The sequence below is a fragment of the Colobus angolensis genome, unplaced genomic scaffold, assembly GCF_000951035.1.
Source record: "Colobus angolensis palliatus isolate OR3802 unplaced genomic scaffold, Cang.pa_1.0 Scaffold141, whole genome shotgun sequence".
NCBI lineage: Eukaryota > Metazoa > Chordata > Mammalia > Primates > Cercopithecidae > Colobus > Colobus angolensis.
In genome coordinates, this window is record NW_012114500.1 from 2,352,949 (window position 1) to 2,374,445 (window position 21,497).

The following is a 21,497-nucleotide window of genomic DNA, read 5'->3' on the forward strand; positions in this document are numbered from 1 at the left end:
GAGTTGATGGGTGCAGCACACCAACATGGCACAAGTATACATATGTAACAAACCTGCACGCTATGCACATGTACCTTAGAACTTAAAGTACAACAACAAAAAAAAAGAAAAAAAATCCAAAGAAGAATTTTGTATCAGGCCAAACTAAATTTTATAAGCAAAGAAGAAATACAACCCTTTTTAGACAAGCAAATACTAAGGGACTTCATTACCACCTGACCTGCCTTGCAGGAGGTCCTTAAGGGAGTATTTAATATGGAAAGGAAAGACCATTACTGGCTGAGACAAAATCACATGTAAGTAGATTAACTGCTGATACTATAAAGCAATCATACAATCATGTCTGCATAAAAACCAGTTAAAAACACAATGTCAGGATCAAATCTGCACATATCAATATTAACCTTGAATGCAAACCAGCTATTGTTCCAATTGAAACACACAGAAAAGTTAGTTGTAAAAGAAGCAAGACCCAATGGTATGCTGTCTTCAAGAGACACCTCTCTCATGTGATGATACTCATTGTCTCAAATAAAGGGATGGAGAAAAATCTACAAAGTTAATAGAAAACAGAAACAAAATTCAACAAAACAAAGAACATGGGTTGCTATTCTAACCTCAGAATAGTCTTTAAATCAACAATAATCAGAAAAGGCAAAGAAGGGCATTACATAATCATAAGGGGTTCAATTCAACAAGAAGACTGACTATCCTAAATATATGTGCACTCAACACAGCACCCAGATTCATAAAATTCTTTTTTTTTTTTTTTTTTTTTGAGACGGAGTCTTGCTCTGTTGCCCAGGCTGGAGCGCAGTGGTCAGATCTCAGCTCACTGCAAACTCCGCCTCCCAGGTTCATGCCATTCTCCTGCCTCAGCCTCCCGAGTAGCTGGGATTACAGGCACCTGCCACCTCGCCCAGCTAGTTTTTTTTTGTATTTAGTAGAGACGGGGTTTCACCATGTTAGCCAGGATGGTCTCGATCTCCTGACCTTGTGATCCACCCGTCTCAGCCTCCCAAAGTGCTGGGATTACAGGCTTGAGCCACCGCGCCTGGCCTCAGATTCATAAAATTCTTAGAGACATACGAAGAGACTCAGATAACCATAGAATAATAGCGGGAAATTTCAACATCTTACTGACAATGTTAGACAGATCATCAAGTTTAAAAACTAACAAAGATATTCAGAACCTGAACTTGACACTTAACCAAATAGGCCTAACAGACATCTATAGACTCTCTACCTAAAAACAACAGAATATGCATTCTTCTTATCTGCACATAGCATATACTCTAAAATCAAGCATGCTTTCAGCCATAAAAGAGTCCTCAGTAAATTGAAAAAAACAAAATCATACCAAAACACTTTTTGATAACAATACAATTAAAACAGAAATCAATACTATAAAAACCACTCAAACTCATGCAATTATAGGGAAATTAAACAACATATACCTACATGACTTTGGGGTAAGGAATAAAATTAAGGCAGAAATCAAGAAATTATTTGAAACTAATGAGAACAAAGATACACCATACCAGAATCTCTGAGACACTGCTAAAGTGGTATTAAGAGAGGAGTTTATGGCATTAAATGCCCAATAAAAAAGTTAGAAAGACCTCAAATTAACAACCTAACATCACACCTAGAGAAACTAGAGAAACGAGAGCAAAGCAACCCCAAAGGTAGCAGAAGACAAGAAATAACTGAAATCAGAGCTGAAATGAAGAAAGTTGATCTTTTGTATAAAAAATACAAAACATCAACGAATCTAGGAGTTTGCTTTTTGAAAGAATAAATGAGATTGATATGCCACTAATTAGACTAATGAAGAAATAAAAAGAGAAGATCCAAGTAAACACAATGCGAAATTACAAAGGGAACATTACTACTGACCCTAGAGAAACAAACAAACAAAAAATCATCAGAGACTACTGTGAACACCTCTATGAACACAACTAGAAAACCTAGAAGAAACAGATAGATTTATGGAAACATACAATCTCCCAAGATTGAACTAGGAAGAAATTGAATCCATGAACTGACCAATAATGAGTTCCAAAATTGAATCAGCAGTAAAAAGCCTACCAATCAGAAAAATACCAGAATCAGATGGAATCATAGCTGAATTCTACCAGATGTATAAAGAAGAGCTGCTATCATTCCTACTAAAACTATTCCAAAAAGTTGAGGTATAGGGATTCCTCCCTAAATTATTCTAGAAAGCCAGCATCATCCTGATACCAAAACCTGGCAGAGATGCAACACAAAAAGAAAACTACAGGGAAATATGTTTTATGAACATAGATGCAAAATTTCTCAACAAAAATGCCAGCAAACTGAATCAAACAACAGATCCACCATGATCAGGTAGACTTTATCCCTGGGATACAAGATTAAACACATGCAAATCCATAAATGTGATTCATCCCATAAACAGAATTAAAAACCAAAACCACATGATCACCTTAATAGATGGATAAAAGGCTTCCAATAAAATTCAACGTCCCTTCATGTTAAGAACCCTCAACAAACTGGCATTAAAGGAACATGCCTCAAAATAATAAGAACCATCTATGACAAACCCATAGCCAACATCATTCTGAATAGGCAAAAGCTGGAATGTTCCCCCTGAGAGATGAAACAAGATAAAGATGCTCACTCTAACCACTCTCATACAGCATAGTACTGGAAGTCCTAGCCAGAGCAATCAGGCAAAAGAAAAATGTAAAAGGCATCAGAGAAATAGAGAAGCTCAAACTATCTCGCTTTGCAGATGATATGATTCTCTACTTAGTAAACCCTATAGTCTTTGCCAACAAGCTCCTATGCCTGACAAACAACTTCAGCAAAGTTTTAGGATACAAAATCAATGTACAGAAATCAGTAGCATTTCTATATGCCAACAATGTCCAAGCTGAGAGCCAATGAAAAATGCAATCCCTCTTACAATAGCCACAAAAAGAATAAAACACCTAGGAATACAACTAAACAGGGAAGTGTAAGATCTCTACAATGAGAATTACAAAGCACTGCTCAAAGAAATCTGAGATAACACAAACAAATGGAAAAACATTCCATACTCATGGAACCAATATTGTTAGAAAGACCACACTGCCAAAACCTGTTTACAGACTCAATGCTATTCCTATCCAGCTACCAACAACATTCTTCACAGAATTTAAAAAATGATTTTAAAGTTTATATGAAACCCAAAAAGACACTGAAAAAGGAATAAATCTGGAGACATCATGTTACCCAACTTCAAACCATACTGCAATGTTAGAGTAATCAAAACAGCATGGTACTGGTACAAAAACAGACACATAGACCAAACACAACAGAATAGAGACCCCAGAAATAAAGCTGCACATCTACAGCTATCTGATCTTTGATGAAGTCGACAAAAACAAGCAATGGAGAAATGGCTCCATATTCAATAAATGGTGCTGCTGGTGGGATAAGTGATTAGTCACATGCAGAAGAGTGAAAATGGATCTCTTCCTTACATCATATACAAAAATCAACTCAAGATGTATTAAAGACTTAAATGTAAAACTTAAAACTTCAAAAATTCTGGGAGATAACCTGGGAAATACCATTTGGGACATAGGACCAGGCAAAGAGTTCATGATGAAGGCACCAAAAGCAATTGCAACAAAAACAAAAACTGACAAATGGGACCTAATTAAACTAAAGAGCTTCTGCATAACAAAATAAACTATCAGCAAAGTAAACAGACAAACTACAGAATGGGAGAAGATATTTGTAACTATGCATCTAACAAAGGTCTAATATGCAGAATCAAAAAGAAACTTAAACAAAATAACAAGCAAAAAAACCAACCCCATTAAAAAGCAGGTAAAGGACATGAACAGACACGTTTCAAAAGAAGACATACTTGCAACCAACAAGCATATGAAAAAATTCCCAATATCACTAACCATTAGAGTAATGCAAATCAAACCCACAACGAGATACAATCTCACACTATTCAGATCATCTACTATTAAAAAGTCAAAAAATAACAGATGCTGAAGAGGTTGTGGAGAAAAGGGAACTCTTATACTCAGCTGGTGGGAGTGTAAATTAGTTCAGCCATTGTGGAAAGCAGCATGGCAATTCCTCAAAGAGCTTAAAATAGAATTACTATTTAACCCAGCAATCCCACCGCTGGGTATATACCCAAAGGAATATAAACCCTTCTACCATAAAAACCCACACACACATACGTTCATTGCAGCACCATTCACAATAGCAAAGACATGGAATCAGCCTAAATGCCAATCAATGGTAGACTGGATAAAGAAAATGTAGATTACTATGCAGCCATAAAAAAAAGAATGAGACCATATCTTTGCAACAACATGGATAGAGCTGGAGGCCATTATCCTTGCAAAGTAACATAGAAACAGAGAGTCAAATACCACATGTTCTCACTTGTAAGTGGCAGCTAAACAAGAATACATGAACACAAAGAAGGGAAAAACAGACACTAGGACCGGCTTGAGGGTGGAGGTTGGGAGGAGGGAGAGGATCAGAAAAACTACCTATAGGGCATTATGCTTATTACCTGGGTAACAAAATAATCCATATGCCAAACCCCATGACATGCAGTTTACCTCTATAACAAACCTGAACATGTACAACTGAACCTAAAATAAAAGTTTAAAAAGATATTAAATAATAAAGTGAAATCAAATAGGAACTTGAGTCAGAAGACTCAGGTTTCACTCTCAGTGTTGTTACCTATTAGTTGCCTGTCTTGGAGTAAAACATTTAATTTCTGTGAGTGTTTCTTTCTTTCTTATTAAGTGTGAATAATATTAGCACTTAATTTTATAGTATTGTTGAGCAAATCAAAGAATAATATAACAGCAGTTAACATTTAGTGAATTAATAAATGATTATTGTGTTCCAGTCAAGTTGTGAGTACTTTATGTGTTGTATCTCCCTTATCTTTATTACAGCACTCTTAGTTAGCAGTGTTGTTATTCCCATGGTAAGATACATAGATGAGAAAACAAACCCATAATGCTTAATTAATTTTTCTAAGGTCGTACAACTAGTACATGGCAAATCGGGATCCAAATTCACATAGCCAGACTTCAGAACTGGATCTTCTACTTACTGTATCATATTGCTTTGAATGAGAAAATATTGTGAACACCACAAGCTTTACGTAAATATGATTGTAATAAAATGATATGTGGTTTGCAAATATGGTAACCACATGTACCTGGACTTGTTGATTAGTTCAAATGAATATTTGTTGTAAATATCTAAATATATTATTCTGGTTACTCTGGTTATGTAACAAATTACCCTGGAACTTAACGGCTTATACAACAATATTGAGTATTATTTTCTATGGTTGCCATAGGTCAGGAACTGAGACAGGTTACAGAGAGGATAGCTTGTTTCTGTTCCATAATGTCTGCTATCTCAGGCAAAAGACTCAAAAACTGAGTGATGGAATCATCTGAAGGCTTTTTTACTCATGTGGAGGTTGGCATAGCCTTTCACAGGGGCCTACCTAGGGCTGTTGGTTGGAATAACCTTAGGCAGTCTTTTCATGTGGCCTGGGCTTCTCTTACAATACAGTGACCAGATTCTAAAGGCATATCTCCTAAGAGAATAGCAGACAGATTTCATATTGCCTTTTATGACTCAGTGTTAGAATTCAGAAAATGTTATTTCCGCTACATTCTGTTAGTCAAGGCGGTTACAAATGCCCACCCAGCTTCAAGGAAAAAAAATAAAATAGACCCTACCTCTCAGTGGAGGAGTGTTAATGTTTCATTATAAGAAAATCACATGAAATGGGAAAAATGTTGATTTGGCCATCTTTGGAAAATATAGTCTATTACAACCATATTCACAAGTGGAAAATGTATTTGCAGAGTAAACCAAGATAGCATTCCATGCTACCCTAAAACAGTCACAATATTCATAACTTTGAACAACTCTGCATGTTAATGAATAAAACTATACAGACACCTATTCTTCCCATCACCCCTTTATTTAAAATGGGGCTCCTTAAAGCAAAGCTAATACTTTTTTTTTCTAGAACAGAAAACCCCTATACACTGATATCTCTTTTCCCAAATCCCTTCAGACCTTATGTTTTGAACACAATGATGTATCAAGCAGCAAAGATCAGGGAGACGTATCCCATTTGTCTGCCTTCCAGACTAGTGTCCTAGGTTTGCTTCTTAAGTTTTTTAGAAGTAAATATTTTAAAAGAATGTTTTTAAATATTTAAAAGTATATATTTATAACATTTTTTCTAGTTACAAATGTGTGGAAGTGTAGGAAAACTCTCTTCACTCTGCTATCACTATCCGCCACAACACAGGAGTAATCACAATCCTGACTTCCAAGTCTGAAGAATGCTGTTGTCCACTTTTGATGTATAAATGGAATCACGCAGTAAGAATTCTCTTATACATGATTTTCACTGAAAAGCATAGATTATAAGTTTGGTGAGGGTATGCTGGATCTGGGTTTCTTTTTTTTTTTTTTTTCTGTGAAGTCTCCTTTGCTTTATATGACATATCATGTCATTCAATAAGTATTTGCAGAACAAATGAAAGAACATTAAACCAGAAAAAGTCTGTACTTTGAATTTAGATCAACTTGTACAAACTGATTCTAAGATGGCTTCAGAAGATTACTCAAGATTTTCAAAACCTAAGTGTTCTGTTTCCTTAAGAAAAATGAAAATGATAATCAACAAACACTGTGAGGAATATTCAGTGTGCTAAGATATTTAGAGGGCCTGAGGTGCTTAACAAGTTTTCGTTCAACTATTCCTTTCTTGTTACGTTTCCTGTTTATTGTTTCACAAATAAAAATAAGAGATTACCTAAAAATATTTCTTATAAAATGTTTATTTTATGTGCGTATTATATTGATTAGCAGCAGACTAATGCTTTACAAAGAAGCCCAAACGTGAAAATATGCTTGTAAAACCAAGTCTAAAACCAGTGATTTTAGCTTTCAAATCTACTTACTACTCGAGAAAAAACAGAGTATAATGTAAGAGAAATTCCCTACAGTCTTTCGATTTGTCATGGAAATAATATAAAAATAACATAATCTGACACTTCCAGGAACATTTTTTCCAAGCTTTTTCTCTCTATATTATTTATAAATAAACTTATATTTACAAAGTTCTAATAATAACATTCTTGGATTCTAATTTTCCCATAAAACAAATTAGAATTATGTTATGATAAGCTATTTATATAAAGCATAGCCTACAAAATCCTTTATGCTGTCTCATGCTTCTGGGTCTTTGTTCATGTTTTTCCATGGTATAAATACACTATTTTTTTTTTCCTCAGAGTAATTCCTACCTATTTTCCAAAATATTTCAATGTCACCATGTCTTCAGACACACTTCCTGAGACACCTTATCTTCCCTCCAAAGTAAAGAATGTTACCTCTATATATGCTCATCTGCATGTAAGAACTTACAAAAACGTCCACTGGATATTCATAAATGTCCCCATCCCCTGTAAGAAACTGTAAGAAAGACTTCTTATACAGTCTTTCAGCCATATAAGAAGATTCTTGCTTTAATTATTAATAGGATGGCTTAGGCACACTCTCCAAAAAGTAGTAATTGCAGTTGCTTCTCAGAGGTTCTGCAAATTATGCAATGTTTAGTATTTACTCCAATTCCCCATTACAGGTGAAATCTGAAGCCTCTTCTATTTTGCCTCCTGCACTGCATTCCCCTTGGTGCCATATTGACCCAGACATGGATCCGATGCCCATCTCCCATTACCCTAAGCAGCACTAATAAAAACCTGTGTTGATTAGAAGCAGGGATGAAGGTTGTGGAATATATACTCTGCATAGTACAAAACAAGATATAAAACAATATCAAAGGGTTAGCTACTGTTATCTAAACTTTCATCAACCACATCCTCCTCTGAGGTGAATTCTTGTTTTCCATTTTCTTTCTTTGGCATCAGCTTACTATTATCTCCTTGGACCTCTCACTCCTGACCCGTCATTCTCGTATGCTTCCTGGTTTCTCACACTTTTCTGTCATGCTAGTTGGATTCAGGTGACAACACCTAAATTTCCACCATCTTTCTGTATAGAGAAATATCTCCTTCTGTTTTACTTGCATTCTACACAAAGTTATGCTATGGTCTGGAAAGTTCGGAGAGTTGAAAAGAAAAACCCAGGTTTCTTTTATGTAATGAAGGCTCATGATAGAAATATTTTAACAGTATCCGTCATATAAGAGCTATATGTATGTATGGATGGATGGAGGGATGGATGGATGAATGAATGAGGGGAAATTTCATCATTTTCTATTATAGGTATAATTTTAATGAATTATTTTACCATTTTTACTCAGCATAGCCCTTGTAACGGATTTTAAATTGTTTTAATTTTACATTATTGTAATAATATTAACAGTAAATAATAATACACACTTAAATATTAATAGTAGATGCTTAAACATTAAGTGTCCACTGTGTGCAGACATTTTAAATGAACTTATTGTAATATAGCCAAACAAGATATAGATGCTATTACTATCCCAATTTACACATAAGGAGAATGAAAAACAGAGAAGTTAAATCCCTACCCAGAGTTATCCTGGTGGTGAGCAACAGATGACTTGAATTTAACAAACCTGATTCTGGAAAGCATATTTATAATTTCACATACCTATTTCACATATTTATTTACATACCTATTTCCCATACTTATTTTCATTTCAGAAATAGGTGTGGTCATCTTTTAAATTGTTAATTTTGTAGAAAAAAGAGACATTTAAACTTAGCTTAAAATTTAAATTAATGAGTTACAATATTTTCTATGCGTTTTTGGACAATTAGTAGTCCATATATGTTTTTTTTTCCTGCTTATTTGTTTCTTTATCCTCATCATCCAATATAATACATGACACATTGTAGAAATTCAGAAAATATTCCCTAAACTGAAATCTCTAAATCATTGTACAGTGACCTGCCCAAGAATAAAAGCTTTCTTCATTATCTTTTTATCTCTAGTACATATAAATCACATGAGTAGACTTCAAATACATTTTAGCTCAGTTCACATTACTTCTTGTTAACCTGTGTTACTCATCTGCTATTGGGTCTCAATATTTTTTCTCCTTTTCTGAACTAGTAAATTGTATGTTATTATTTATGAATCTTTTGTTGTATTTGATGTAACTTTTTTTTACATTTTATTTTAATGACCTCTCTAGAATTTTCAAATTGTTCTACCATCAAAACTAAGTATATGATTCATTCTATTATTTCAAGGGTTAAGAAAGTTATTTTTTCCCCACAAGAATTAATAAACACATTCTTCTATTGTATGTCAGCTTTCCTGTGACTATATTTGTACATTTAAGCCTCTACTTCTTGAGACATTTGCTCCCTTTGATGTATGAAACACCACTCTCTTTGTTCTTCTTCCTCAGTGGCTACTTCTCAGTCTTACAACCTCAGTGTTTACCCTTCCCAGTCAGAGTAACCCCCAAAATCCTTAAAAGGCTTGCAAGCGCTACATGCTTTTCACTCCACCCACTCATACATCACTAACTGCATTTCTTACTGGTCTGTTCCTGCGTCTGTTTATTCTAGCTGAGGTGGCATTTTTGCTGTTCATAAAACAATACAAAAATGCTCCAGTGTGAGTTTTCTGTTCCCTCTTCCTGAAATGCTCCAACCCAGATGACATGGTTTGGCTCTGTCCCCACCCAAATCTCATCTTGAATTCCCACATGTTGTGGGAGGGCCCCAGTGGGAGGTAATTGAATCATGGGGACAGGTGTTTCCCATGCTGTACTTATGACAGTGAATAAATTCCACAAAACCTGATGGTTTTATAAGGAGTTTCCCTGCACAACCTCTCTATTTGCCTGCTGCCATGTATGTAAGATGTGACATAGTCCTCCTTGCCTTCTGCCACACTTTTGAGGCCACCCCAGCCACATGGAACTGTAAGTCTATTAAATCTCTTTTCTTCCCAGTCTCAGGTATGTTTTTATAAGCAGCATGAAAATGAACTAGTACATCAGATATATCAAGGTTCACTTTTACATTTTTTTTCATATCTCAAATACTTTCTTATTAAAGGTATCTCCTGACTACCCTATACATACACAATATCTGGTTCTCCTTATTTGTATTATCATTATTCTAAGCACTTATTCATCCCTTACATACTATAGATTTTCTTGTCTATTTCCATATTGGTTGTTTCTCCCCATGAGAATGTAAACTCCTCAAGAGCAAGATTTTATGAGCTCTATTTATTGTTGTCCCTTGAGCTTCCTGAACACTTTGGCATTTAGCAATTGCTCAATAAGTATTTATTTCATGATGCTCTTCTTGCTTTCTGTTGTGAGATATAGCAAATTTAATGTAGAAATTGAATATTTTTTACTGTAACTTATTAACAAATTACTTCAATATCAACACTCTTCAGAATGATGCTTTTTTTACCTCAGTATTTGTTTAACATCCTTTATCAGAGATATAATTCCTAAACAATTAGGGCCCACTATTGTGCTTTCTACTTCACTGAGCTCTCTCTATATAATCTATTGCTACTTGTGTAATATTTTATATATAGGCAGCTCAAGCACAATCCATGACTAGAAACACCAACGTAAACTAGAACAGGCCTTTACCTCTGATCCTGATGAATCACTGGGGGATCCTCCAAGTTTTTCTAGTCCCCTGAAATACATGCATGAGTCCTTAGGAGACCATGAACACATCCTCCACTTTAGCCTTCTTTTACTTATCTTTGCTGTCTTCTGATGGTCTACCTTGTGACCCATACCTGGCCGCCAGATAGTGACATGATTATTGCTATTCCCACCAAGATCATTAACACGAATGTCTCTTAAAGTTACGCACATCATAGCACAGGCTGCTTTTGCAAGGAAAAGAGAGAAGCTTTGGCCCACTTGTGTTAAAAGTTATTGGGGTTCCTGCTGAGTTTTCCTATTTGCTCAGTTTTGTGTACTGCTACCTGGCACATATTAGAGGGATCTATTAAGCCCACTATCTCAGTTTCTTACAGCTGCCTCTCTCAAGGTATTTGTAACAAGTCCTCCCCGAGGCTTGGGAAAATTGGAGTGTCTCTATCAAGTATTCACCCAAATCATCTTCCCATGCTGAGAATCAACATGTTTGTCAGGACAAATCCCAGATGGTTTGTGTCTCTCAGTCTAGGGTAAATTTCCTACCCACCAGGAGTCCTTGTTGAGAGACTGGGACTGAAGAGAGGCAGTGGCTCTTTCTTTATCATTTTTGTTCCGTAGTCCTAATTTGAGTATCTTTTATAAATTCTCATGCTAATGTATAATGTAGGTCTCACTTGGTAAGATCCCTGCAGTGCTTAAAAAAATCCACAAAAATCCTTCATGAGAAAATAAACCATTTCACAACTTGCACCAACATCATCCAGTACTACAGACAGGTAAAGAGAAAGACTGCAACTCATTTACTAAACTTCATGAGTTTTATTCCCAAGAAACTAACTTCACTTGCATTTCTACTTGTTGTTTGCTTAAGCACTTCTTTGGCAACTAAACTTGGATGACAAAATGTTAATACGTAGGACAGTAAATGGCCAAACATAATTTATATTAGAAGAATATTTTGAAAGTGGCTTTTTTTTAATTCGTGTGGTCGTCGAACAAACATGCTCATTGCTCATTAGTGGTCAGACATGTTGAGCTGACAGAGATGAATATACACAGTGTTTGCCCTCAAGTATTAATAATAGTAGATATATAAATCTAAATTACTCTCTTTAAGAAGCTTATTGACAAACTTGAGTGCATCTTCATAAATGCGATGATACTGTTGAGGATCTTTGGAGCAGCTGAGGGGGAAGATAACATTCGGAAGGCCCTGGATACCTGTCTTCAAGGATTTGAAAGTCTGTCATGTGGACAAAAGAGTAGACTCAATGTGTGTGGCTTCAGAAGGAAAAATTAAAGAGATGCAGGATTGAGAACACTGAGGAAAAAGATGTATCAAGTAGACTGTTTAGAAAATATGGACTACCTTCAGAGGAGCAAAGTGGTGGAAGTTTTAAACAGTCATAAGAGAAGTCTTTTATTTTTGCTTGTTTTGTGTTGGTGAGAGGTTATACTTACATTGTTTTTAGAGTATTTTGGGTGGTCAAACTTAATGATATTATCATAGCCTCTACCCACACAGTGCTTATCTTTCCATTATATTATTTTCATCTAGTCCATAAATCAGTTATTTAAAAAGAGCATTAATTCAGAATCTATAAAATTATGGTAAAAATGTAACAACTTCACATTTTCATCTCAATTTGATTTAATGTTCATAATTATTTACTCATGAATGTGGGAATTCATATGGGCCAATTGGAGTGTAATAGACTTAGTCTGAGTATGTTTGTGATAGGCAAGCACATGCATTCTCTCTAATATTCTGAAGGAAGAAGTTATAGAGAGGTGTCTCCAGCCAGTAATATAGAATAGTGATACTGGGTCAATAAAAAACTGATGAAAAAAAGTAGGACTTTAGGATGCTTTCTTGTTTCTTGAGTTTGACTCATTTTTCAGAACCACGATAGAGCCGTGCTATTCTCAGGATCCATGGTCTATGGAAACGCCTTGGAACATTTTTTTGGTTCTGCATTCAGGTTCTTCTCACATCCCTCTCTTTTGGAGCTTTGAAAAAAAATCTAGGCCTTGATTTTTAAAAATTTTTATCTATCTATCTAACCTATTATCTTTCAATCATCTATCTCTATCTAACCTATTATCTATCTATCTATCTATCTATCTATCTATCTATCTATCTATCTATCATCTATCTACATTTGTGCTACACCAAGTCCCAGCTATGTTGGAGGCAAATATGGGTATGTTTGGTGGGTGGAGTCAGGTGTCACACATTCCTTGATATTCCCCAAACTGTGTGTGTGTGTGTGTGTGTGTGTGTGTATTTGTTTGTGTATATATATACACAAAATAAGGTACATGTATAACTATAACCATCTATGTAGCTATATCCAAATACATAATTTATTTAAATCTAACTGAATCCAACTATCTCACTATCCAAGCCTAAGAAATTGGCACTCAAAAGTGGTATTTGAGGTTACAACAAGTGTCTGTTTCCTGAATCTGTACTGGTGGATACATTTTTACCATGGGGAACAATAGGCTGTAGATAAAATGCAAAGAGTTGCTTCTTTAAATTTTGCAGCATTGTGAGGCTAAAGGAACCCTTCTGCTGAACCGTCATAAGAGAAGGAAGTGTGCTGTTTTCCATTTTACTTCACAGAAAAGTGTGAGGTGTGATGGCACCAGCAGATTGGAAGCACAGGTCCCCAAGGTTTGACGGAGGTCCATCGCAGAACAGAGCAATAAAGATCAACCACAGCAGCAGCAGAGTTATTGGCACCTGGGGCCTGTGGATGGTCCAGGTAAGGCCCAAACTGCAGCATCACAGCAAGAAGACTGAAAAGCAGCAGCATAATAACGGCAAGCATGGATCAGGGTGTGGCTCAGCAGGGAAGGGTAGAACAGTTGGTTTTCCTGGATGGAATTGCTGAATGTAGGAATCTCCCTGGGGTCGCCTGGCAATATGCCAGCAGAGAGATCATTTTTAAAAGTAGAACTGAGAGATTATAGTTATATTCTTTGGGGAAAATAAGTTTATGAATGTAACCTCATTTGTGTCCATCAATGAAGCTGGTGAGACAGCGCAATTTTAAGTTATTTCTGTTACCCTACTTAAGCATGATATTGACTAATGATGAGATAATAAAAGGAAGGAAAATCTAGAGACATCACAAAATTAAAATTGTAGAAACATTTTAAAAACTTTAAAAAAGCATATGACGTTTCAGAAGTTATAATCAGAGGTTACTTACATTTTAACTCAGGTATTTCTTTATCTTTGCTAAGGGAAGATGTAAGTAACCTCTGTTAAAACTGAAGCACAGCCTAGTTTCAAACAAGTGGGGCATTGATATTACCTGCTTCTTAAGGTGGCTGTGTAGTATTTCCAGGCTGTCAGAAAGAGTTCTCAGATAGAAGACCATGCTTTTTTACTCTTAAAAAGATACCAGTAAAACAAACTTACGTAAAACACTGTAATCTACAAACCTCATTTATTCATCATCTCATTTATTATTCATAATGGAGCCTTTTCAAGAAAATGTTTTTATCCTAATTTTGTAAATGATGAAGCAAGGTTCAGAGATATGAAAACACACCCTAGGACACAGGGACTTTGAACTTAATTATTTGGATTCTAATTACAACTGTCTAGCTATAAGTATAAAAGCCCAGAGTACATCTTAATCGTTTTAGGGTAATGGAATATTTGAGAATCAAAAGAAAGTGGTAAACCGTCGCCCCAGAATTGCTACATAGATATGCATATATACAAAATTAAAATATTCTTTCAGAAACACTTCTGAAACATATTCAGGGATATGCTACACATCTAAAGACCACAGGATAAAAAATCTAGGCTGAAAGTGGTAAATTGGGGTGCTGTAACAATCTTTAATAAGTGAAGAGTTTATGTGAAAAAGCAAAAGAAACTCAAGAAATTTAATTTTGTAATCGCAGTCTTATGTTTTGTGTTCCTTGGTGATATTACTAAAAGTTTTCTCCTAATATAATTCATATGTTCATACTGAGGGAAAAGGTTTTATGTAAATGTAGTTCTTATTTCTCTTCTGTATGTTTCTGAGACACCTCTTTGTATTTCTCTATTCCAGTAGCAGCAATCCACGTCATTGCTATATAGAATGGTATTTTATAGTTCTATTATTTTATGTACCTGCTAAGGTTTTTCCAATTTCTACTGGACAATTGCCTGTCCTAATTGGTAGCCATGAGGTGAACTGATCTTTGATGCATGTGGTATACAATATGAGAGCTGTTAACTTATTTTTCTCCCACAGTTAATGAATAAGTTACTGGAGAGTGATACTTGAATAATAGTATTGCATTAAGAGAAGCCAAATTTCCATTCTTGCTTTGTTCTTACAAAACCAGAGGGAAAATAAATCAAGAATGACCTCTAGCCTTTTAGAAATTAGATCATAATTTTTTCTTTGGTTACTAACAGTGACTCCTGAGAGTCACTATTTACAATTCCATTTATTTCATTGTACCTTAGGGTTGAATGATTTATGAATGTCTGAGCTCAGATGCATACAGGACTAACAAAACTCTTAGCTTTCTAGTCTCCTGTCTGCTAACAGGAAAATGGAGCATCGTGATGGTCTTTTAAATGTATCAAGTTGACGAGGCTATAGCCTCTAGTTAGTCTTTCAAGCATAAATCTAGGTATTGCTGTGAAAGTTATTTTGTAAATTGTATTAATGTTCATAAAAATTGACATTTAGTAAGGGAGACTGTCTTAAATAATCTGGATGAGCCTGAATCAATTGACTGACGAACCTTAAAAGCAGAGATGAGGGTTGCCTGAAGAAGAAATGCCACCTGTGGACAGTGGCTTCAGCCTGGGCTGTGAGTTTCAGCACGCCCTTTTTGACAGCTTGTCCTACAGATTTCAGATTTGTCTAGCCAGCCCCACAATTTTGTAAGACAATTATTTGCAATAAATCTCTTACATAGCTCTTATCAGTTCTGCTTTTTTGGTTGTCCGTTTACTGGCACAAACATATATGCAAATATCAATTGAGTTAAAGCAATAACTTCAGGTACCTCCTCATTTTTCAAAAAGTGTACAAGTTCAACAGAAGGAGTTACCCTGAGTTAGAGAGAAATGTGATGATTCTCTTGAAGATTTCAAAACATTGAACTAGTCTAGATCAGAATGCTGCTACTCTAGATGTACTGTCATCTATTATTTTAACTTAATTTGCAAATATATTAATTATCAGCTTTAATTGGACTGTTTTCTTAAATAAAAATGTATAGATGTATGTATCTATATATTTATAGATCACTTATTATATATCCACGTCTGTATCTAATACCATTTAGTGTGTATTTGCACAGGTATATCTAAAGGAGGATTACTGCTGTTATTGTATATTGGTATATTTAATAACATCATAACTGATTAAATTCCTAAAACTCTAGAAATGAAATCCAATTGCTTATTATTTCTGATTGAAATAAAAATGTTTGCTTCTTGCAACATTGCCTAATATTTATGATAAAATAACCTCAACAGAATATTTCATTGAAAGTTGTATTCCCACTATATATATATATCCTTATCTAGGTTATATATCTATATACACACACACACACACACGCACACATACATACATAACAGTAACTAGATTACTGATGTATCATTGTTAAATAATCTATGCCTACTTCTCTTTTATATTTTATTATTGCATATAAATTATGTTTAATTATTGCCAATACCTAGGAAAGTAAGCTCTGAAAATTAAGGGCTTACTTTACATTAAGGTCAAGTTATCACGGACCAGAACGTATACTAAAATTTACACCTAAAGACTCTAATCCGGCAAGAATTGCCTATAACTTCATTGTAATAATAATCCAGAGGAGGGATGCAGAAAATGAAAAGCGGTAGTTGGTCAGGAAAAATAAAGCAAAGAGCCAGAGACAAAGTTCGATAGTGACTGTTCAAGCAGTGCTTAAAGGAGGGGCTTAACTCCTGCAGAAAACCATTCCTAACCTAGATATGGATAAATCTAACTCTCCTTATTTGGATTCCACATGTGCACCTGCATATCTTCCTTCATTCTTCAGTCTGAGACATTCAACCTGCCATTACTAGTACCTGGACACCAGGGGCAGTGGTTCATGCCTGTAATCCCAGCACTTTGGGAGGCCTAGGCATGCAGATCACCTGAGGGTAAGGAGGTTGAAACTGACCTGGTCAACATGGTGAAACCTCATCTCTAGTAAAAATACAAAAATTAGCTGGGCGTGGTGGTGGGTGCCTGTAATCCCAGCTACTCAGGAGGTTGAGGCAGGAGAATTGCTTGAACCCTGTAGGGTGAGGTTGCAGTGAGCCAAGATAGCGCCACTGCACTCCAGCATGGGTGACAGAGTGAGACTCCATCTTAAAACAAAAAAAAACGTTCCTGGGCATGTGCCGTTGTGAAGAAATTACCAGATGCCAGAGAAGATGCTCAGTATTATTTGTCATTGGGAAACAGAAATTAAAACTCCAACGAAATACCACTACACACATGTAGAATGAATAAAATTATAAAGATTGACCATATCAAGTTTTGGCAAGAACGTAGAAAAACTGGAACTCTCATACACTGCTTGTGAAAATATAAATAGTGTAACCACTTTGGGAACACTTTGGCAGTTTCTTAAAAAAATAAATATACATATATTAGATAGCCATTTCACTTATAGGTATTTATCCAAGAGAAATGAAAGTATAAGTCCAATACAAAAGACATGTACATAAATGTTTCATCAGCTTTGTTTGTAATGACCAATGACGGAAACAACTCAAATGTCTATCAAAAGGTGAATGAATAAATAAATGTGATATGTCCACACAATGATGTACTATTCAGTAATAAAAAGGAATGAACTATTGATATAAACAACAATATGAGTGAATCAGAAAATAATGCTGAGTGAAAAAAGCCAGACAAAAAGAGTATATATGGTATGATTATCTAATATTCTAGAAAATATAAACTAATTATAGTTGCAGGAAGCAGGTCAGTGGTTTCTGTGGGAGGAGGGTTAGGAAGAAACGGGAGGAAGAGATTACAAAGGGAAGATTGGAGTGGTGATAGATTTTTTTTCTTGATATTGGTGATAGTTTTATTAATACATATGTTGAAATTTATAGAACATAAAACCATACATTTATCTTTATGTTTTTGAAATAATAATAAAAATCTGCTGGGCACAGTGGCTCACGCCTATAATCCTGGCACTTTGAAAGGCCAAGCTAGGAGGATTGCTTGAGACCAAGAGTTTGAGATCAGCCTAGGCAGCATAGTGAGACACCTTCTATAGTAAAAGAAGTGTGTTATCCCAATAAAGTTATTGGGATATAATTGACAACACAAAAACAACAAACACAGCAACAACAATTTTTTTTTTTTAAAGAGCACAAATAAATATTGTTATTATAATGATTATAATGAGGTGAATGCATTTCCGGTTGATAATGTTGAGGCAGGGACATGGCAAGAGTTTGAATGTTTTAAAAATGGAATTAAGTGCCAAAAGTGTTGTCTTGTGAGAATGCTGTTGCTGAGACTATCATTTCAGAAAATGCATGAGGTTAGTGTGTTCCCAGCACTATCATCAAACCTCAACTTGGTGTGTTGGTCAGCAGCATTCTTAAGCTTGCAGATCACTGAGAAACACTGCAGAAGGTAAAAAAGAAAAGTAGTGTAAAACTGATGGCTTAGATATTTCTCTAAGTAATCAGAATCAATTTGATTCAATATCTGTCAAATGATAAGTAATGAATTAATTTTCTCTGCAAATGTGAATATGTTAATGACATAAATAACACTTGTGTGTTAGACATAATTTATTTGATTCTCACGAGAATCCTTTGAAAATCCAGAGGCAAAGATATGCTACTTGAACAACAGAAGTGGTTTTCAAAGTTGTTAAGCAAGTCAGAATGTTAAGACTGTATCTGGCTCCAACCCTTTAAATAAACAGGCAAGCAAGTAAGTACCTAAATTATTTAAAACTTCCTTTCAGAATTGTTTGATAGAGTCATTCAACATATATTTTTAGAATACCTATAATTTGAAATAAAAAGTTACAAAGAGGATAAGTGGCAATCTTTTACTCAATTAACCATATTCTTAGTCATTCAGTTATTTAGGCATTAATGTAACAATGTTTATACTGATTATTTACTATTAAATAGTGTATCAGGAACTGTCATTAATAATGAAGAATGCAAAGATTAAAGATACAGTTCCCATGGTCCAGGAGGTTCTGCTGAACTCTATAAACTTTTTTTAAGTAAGTAAAATGGAAACTTTAGTAGATAAATCAGCCAATAAAATCTATAATATCATATTGTAGGATCGTATACTTTAAATAAGTGTGTACTTACAATGATTGAACAAGTGAAGCATAAATACATAGCACACAGTGAAATTAAAAATACAATTATTCTGTTTTATTGCATATAGTGAAGTAAGAAACAAAATGCCTTTTGGAAGATGAAATTAAGTGCTTTTGTTAATGTGAAAGAAAATGAGAAATTTTTAAGTGAGGAAATCTGGCTGATTGTCTACTCAGCAATCAGACAATTGCATGGTTCCATTTTTCCTTGAGATGCTTTGATTATTTTTTGCTATACTTTCCCAAGAGAATTTCTATTTCAGTTTTAAGCATATTCTCAAAGTTTGAAAATTATAATTATTATGAATTACTTTTTAATATTAATATATAGTATTATATAATATACTTTTTAATATTAATATAAATATTGTATTATAATAATATTAATATAAATATTAAAATGTTTAGATCATTTTAATACCATAGAATGCTTTGCTTGTTGCAAAAAATATAATTTTAAAGTTTCACTATATGATCTGAGTTTTACCAGGAGGAAACCAACTGAAATATCAAAATAATTTCATTTCCTTTCTGCAGTTGGTGTTAACTCTTCATGTAATTATAGTTGAAGAGTACATACAAGCAAAGTTCAAGTTGTGGCATCTAATTTGTAGAAGTTCATAATTTGTTTAGGAAGGTAAGACAAAAAAATTGCCATTTAGAAATACAATTGTTTCTAGTTTACTAAGTGTGTTGACTCACACCTGTCACTCCAGCTACTTGGGAGGTTGAGGAGGGAGGATTGTTTGGGGCCAGGATTTCAAGTCCAGCCTAGACAACATATTGAGACATAGCAATTTTCTTAAAAATTATTTTTCTAAGAATAAAGATAAAATGTAGTATAGAATTAAGTTTCAATATGAGTGTTACAAGTATTGAAATGCTTATGAACTTTTAGCCATTGATTAAAGTGAGATAATGTGGCACAATGGTGCAAGTCCCAGTGCCATCACTTAATAGGCATGTGATTTTCGGTGTGTTATTTAACTGCCCCATGGCTCTTTATATGGCATATAGACAATAATAGTTGCTAACTTATATGAGCTTTGTTGACAAGACTAAATCAATTTCTGTATTAAGTTACTTAGAATGATACCTTGCACAAGTAAGAGCCCCACGTTGTCAATTAGTATTGTTTAGTGAAAGAGAAGGTGGTTGACCAAGCCAACTTTTGCCACCAGTGTGTTTGGGAAATCTTAGAGGCCTGGGAATTATCACAATAGATCTGAAAATTCAAATGAAAACCAAAAGATAACTGGTTTAAAAATTATAAGCAAATTATTAAAATGGGGAGATGCAAGCCTTTTTAACATTGAAACAAGGTTCTCATACTTGAAAAAACTACAATTACTGATAAAACAAAAACTAAGTATTTGAAATTAAGTTTGCCTAGACTTTAATGTCAGTTCTGTCCCTTATTGTCTGTGATACTGATAATAAGTGGTTCAAATCCTGTCAGGTTTGTTTTCTTTACCTATGAAATTATATTACATTGATTAATTGGAGATAATGAATGGAGAAATTTTCAGAAAGTAAGTTTTCTTCCCATTCTTTCTTCATTCCTTTTCTTACCACATCAATTATCAGAGAAGATTTAAGGAAGTAGATGAGACTTTCTTTTTATCCTGAAGTTTTGTGTTAAGATTTGTATGAGAGAGAGAGAGAGTGCACGTGCGTGTGTGTGTGTGTATGTGTGTGTGGTGTGTGTCTTCGCTTAAGACTTGAGTCAGATTTGTTTAGGTAATTTTTTTTGCCAGTTATTTTTTAGTTTAGTGCTAAATAAATGTTATTTGGTTCCTCACATTATTGGTGATTTCTCTTAACTTTCAATGTTCACATTTCACTTTAGTTTTCTAAATTTTTGTCTAAATAAGTCTCACTGAAACACATTTGTGAACACATACCTTCATTCCCTGTTGTATCAAATTGGGTACTAAAAGAACCAGATGTCAAAACACTCAGGGTTTTCTCTTTTTATTCCCCTCTGCATAAATACTGATTTTATATCTGTAGTTATCTTTAGTATAATAGAAATGAGTCTTTTCTCTTAGCAATGTTGTGACTAATATACTATTATATATTATATATTTATATATTTTTATTATTATAGATATTATATATTTTATGCATACATATAATAAAATAAATAACAATGACAGCAAACAAATAAAAGCAAGCCTGCCATTTTAACACAAACTATGCAGGAAGTTAGGATCGTAAAAAAGTGATTGCTAATTATATCTTTTAATGTTACATATAAAAAAAGTTCTTCCTATGTATTTGGAATGAAATTATATGTCTTATATTTTGCCTGTTTTTAATTGTATAATATACAGTAACACTATTCTAATCATATCTGAGTTTCACAATAAATATCCAGAACTTATTTCTTCTACAATATTTTTTT

The 21,497-nt window shown here is 34.4% G+C and overlaps 1 protein-coding gene across 2 annotated transcripts in view; it reads right to left on the reverse strand.

The window, feature by feature from the left end:
• Window positions 1-21,497, reverse strand: part of OLFM3 (olfactomedin 3) — a 200,866-nt gene that overhangs the window by 129,009 nt on the left and 50,360 nt on the right. The window lies entirely within an intron of this gene.